We start from the raw sequence: 3,838 nt of genomic DNA, 5'->3' as shown, positions 1-3,838 counted from the left end.
CACACCACTAGGCCGGGCTTGGGGTCTGTTGTTCAAGGCCCGTCCACAGCTCCTGCGCGGTGTGGGGTTTGTCCCCCAAACAGATAAGTTTTAAAACTGCCTGCTGTTGTTTACCCCTGGCTGTGCTGAAGTTGGTGGTGAAGGTGTTACGCTGACCGGATGAGGAGCTGGTAGAAGATGAGAACGCAGAGTAGGAGGAGGAAGCAACAGGAGGCAAACTGAAGCGCCCTGCAATCCTCGGTGGTGGAAGGACATGCGCCAAACTGCTATCCGCCTCAAGCCCAGCCGCCACTGCATTTACCCAGTGTGCTGTTATGGAGATATAACGGCCCTGACCGTGCTTACTGGTCCACGTATCCGTAGTCAGGTGCACCTTGCCACAGATGGCGTTGCGCAGTGCACACCTGATTTTGTCCCCTACTTGGTTGTGCAGAGAAGGGATGTCTCACCTTGAAAAGTAGTGGCGGCTGGGGACGACGTACTGTGGGACAGTCACCGCCATAAGGCTTTTAAAGCTATCCGTCTCCACCAGATGGAATGACAGCATTTCAAAGGCCAGTAATTTAGAAATGCTGGCATTCAGGGCTAGAGTTCGTGGGTGGATAGGGGGGTACTTCCTCTTCCTCTCCAGCGTTTGGGATATGGAGAGCTGAACGCTTCCGTGGGACATTGTGGAGATACTTGGTGACCTAGGTGTTGGTGTTGCTGGCAGATCCTCTGTTTGCGGGGTGCCAGGTGGCACTGTCACTCCAGAGGTGGATGAAGAGGGCTGCGACTGCAGCAGAAGAGGAAGCAGGAGGAGCTAGAGACCTTTCTTGGTTTTTGAGGTGTCTATTCCACTGCAGCTCGTGCTTTGCACTTAAATGCCTGGTCATGCAGGTTGCGCTCAGGTTAAGAACGTTTATGCCTCGCTTCAGGTTCTGATTGCACAGCGTGCAAACCACTCGTGTCTTGTCGTCAACACATTGTCTGAAGAACTGCCACGCCAGGGAACTCCTTGGAGCTGGCTTTGGTGTGCTCGGTCCCTTGTTGCGGTGGGCAGTAGGAGGCGTACTGTCCAGAGGACAGCTGCTTCGCTTTTGCACCCTGTTGTGCTGGTGGCTCTGTGCGACCACTGCCTCTTGCTCCCAACTACATACAGACGTGGACAAAATTGTTGGTACCCTTTGGTCAATGAAAGAAAAAGTCACAATGGTCACAGAAATAACTTTAATCTGACAAAAGTAATAATAAATTAAAATTCTATAAATGTTAACCAATGAAAGTCAGACATTGTTTTTCAACCATGCTTCAACAGAATTATGTAAAAAAATAAACTCATGAAACAGGCATGGACAAAAATGATGGTACCCCTAACTTAATATTTTGTTGCGCAACCTTTTGAGGCAATCACTGCAATCAAACGCTTCCTGTAACTGTCAATGAGACATCTGCACCTCTCAGCAGGTATTTTGGCCCACTCCTCATGAGCAAACTGCTCCAGTTGTGTCCGGTTTGAAGGGTGCCTTTTCCAGACTGCATGTTTCAGCTCCTTCCAAAGATGCTCAATAGGATTGAGGTCAGGGCTCATAGAAGGCCACTTTAGAATAGTCCAATTTTTTCCTCTTAGCCATTCTTGGGTGTTTTTAGCGGTGTGTTTTGGGTCATTGTCCTGTTGCAAGACCCATGACCTGCGACTGAGACCAAGCTTTCTGACACTGGCTAGTACATTTCTCTCTAGAATTCCTTGATAGTCTTGAGATTTCATTGTACCCTGCACAGATTCAAGACACCCTGTGCCAGACGCAGCAAAGCAGCCCCAGAACATAACAGAGCCTCCTCCATGTTTCACAGTAGGGACAGTGTTCTTTTCTTGATATGCTTCATTTTTTCGTCTGTGAACATACAGCTGATGTGCCTTGGCAAAAACTTCGATTTTTGTCTCATCTGTCCACAGGACATTCTCCCAGAAGCTTTGTGGCTTGTCAACATGTAGTTTGGCATATTCCAGTCTTGCTTTTTTATGATTCGTTTTCAACAATGGTGTCCTCCTTGGTCGTCTCCCATGTAGTCCACTTTGGCTCAAACAACGACGGATGGTGCGATCTGACACTGATGTTCCTTGAGCATGAAGTTCACCTTGAATCTCTTTAGAAGTCTTTCTAGGCTCTTTTGTTACCATTCGGATTATCCGTCTCTTAGATTTGTCATCAATTTTCCTCCTGCGGCCACGTCCAGGGAGGTTGGCTACAGTCCCATGGATCTTAAACTTATGAATAATATGTGCAACTGTACTCACAGGAACATCTAGTTGCTTGGAGATGGTCTTATAGCCTTTACCTTTAACATGCTTGTCTATAATTTTCTTTCTGATCTCTTGAGACAGCTCTTTCCTTTGCTTCCTCTGGTCCATGTCGAGTGTGGTACACACCATATCACCAAACAACACAGTGATTACCTGGAGCCATATATATAGGCCCAATGGCTGATTACAAGGTTGTAGACACCTGTGATGCTAATTAGTGGACACACCTTGAATTAACATGTCCCTTTGGTCACATTATGTTCTGTGTTTTCTAGGGGTACCATCATTTTTGTCCATGCCTGTTTCATGAGTTTATTTTTTTACATAATTCTGTTGAAGCATGGTTGAAAAACAATGTCTGACTTTCATTGGTTAACATTTATAGAATTTTAATTTATTATTACTTTTGTCAGATTAAAGTTATTTCTGTGACCATTGTGACTTTTTCTTTCATTGACCAAAGGGTACCAACAATTTTGTCCACGTCTGTAGGTCACTCGCATGACCTTGATTCCATGTGGGGTCGAGGACCTCATCGTCCTCCACATCATCTTCCACCCAGTCTTCACCCCTGACTTCCTTGTTGGTCTGCACACTTTTGAAAGCCCCAGCAGTTGGCACCTGTGTTTCGTCATCATCCGAGACGTGCTGCGATGGTCCTCCTGTAGTGTACGGGAGAGTAATACCCCGTCACTACAGAAGGGTCACTTGGGTACTGTCGTTCCCCCTGTATTTATGGGGAGGTTGGTATAAAATATCTTGTTAATGTCATGCTATGTACTTCCTGTTACTGTGAAATGTGCATGTGCAGGCCGGCTAGGGTGTCATTCCAGCTCTGAGTCACCAGAGGGAGCTAGGGAACCCTAGTTTATATAAGGCCCAGTCAGGAAGTAGTAGTAGGTCAGACAGTGGGAAAAGGAGTCAGAGATGATCCTGTGTCTGAGTTAAGGCCAGGCTATGGGCCTGTGAGAGTAGCGCAGGCCTGAAGCCTGCCGACTAGGAGAGGGTGGTAAAGGCCCTGTAACCGGGTTCCGGATCCAAGGAAAAGGTTCCCCTCCTGAGTCATCATCCGTTTAGCTGAAACATCATAAGCAAGCAACCAGCCGGGACACAGAATACCACAGAGGCCAATCTGATAAAGCAAGAGGTACTCAAGATAACAGAGGAGGTACTAGATAAAGACAGCTTCAAGGGTACGCCAGCTATAGGGCATTGGACCTTGGAGGATAAGTCACATGTTTCAGGACCAGTCAGGAATAGTGTGCAAGCCGCCTGTACTGCATCTCCTGTAATTAACACTCTGTAAAGAACATTGCTAAAACCGGCCATTCTGTACTTCTAAGAACCAGCTGTATTCAAATAGAAACCAACTGTCTTCCTGGGAACTGCGCTTCCAACTGCGTCCATGTATGATTATCACTGATATTCAGTAAAGTTCCAGTTTTTGGTTGGCTATCCTGTGGTTGCTTCATTCTTCTACAATACCATACACGGCGTGTCACCGTTTAATTGACACTGGCGTCACGAACTTTTAATCACCTGCCTGTTCCAGTA

Source organism: Bufo gargarizans, chromosome 5 (genome assembly GCF_014858855.1).
Source record: "Bufo gargarizans isolate SCDJY-AF-19 chromosome 5, ASM1485885v1, whole genome shotgun sequence".
NCBI classification, from domain to species: Eukaryota; Metazoa; Chordata; class Amphibia; order Anura; family Bufonidae; genus Bufo; species Bufo gargarizans.
The sequence above is the reverse complement of the archived record's forward strand: the minus strand, read 5'-3'. Positions refer to the sequence as shown.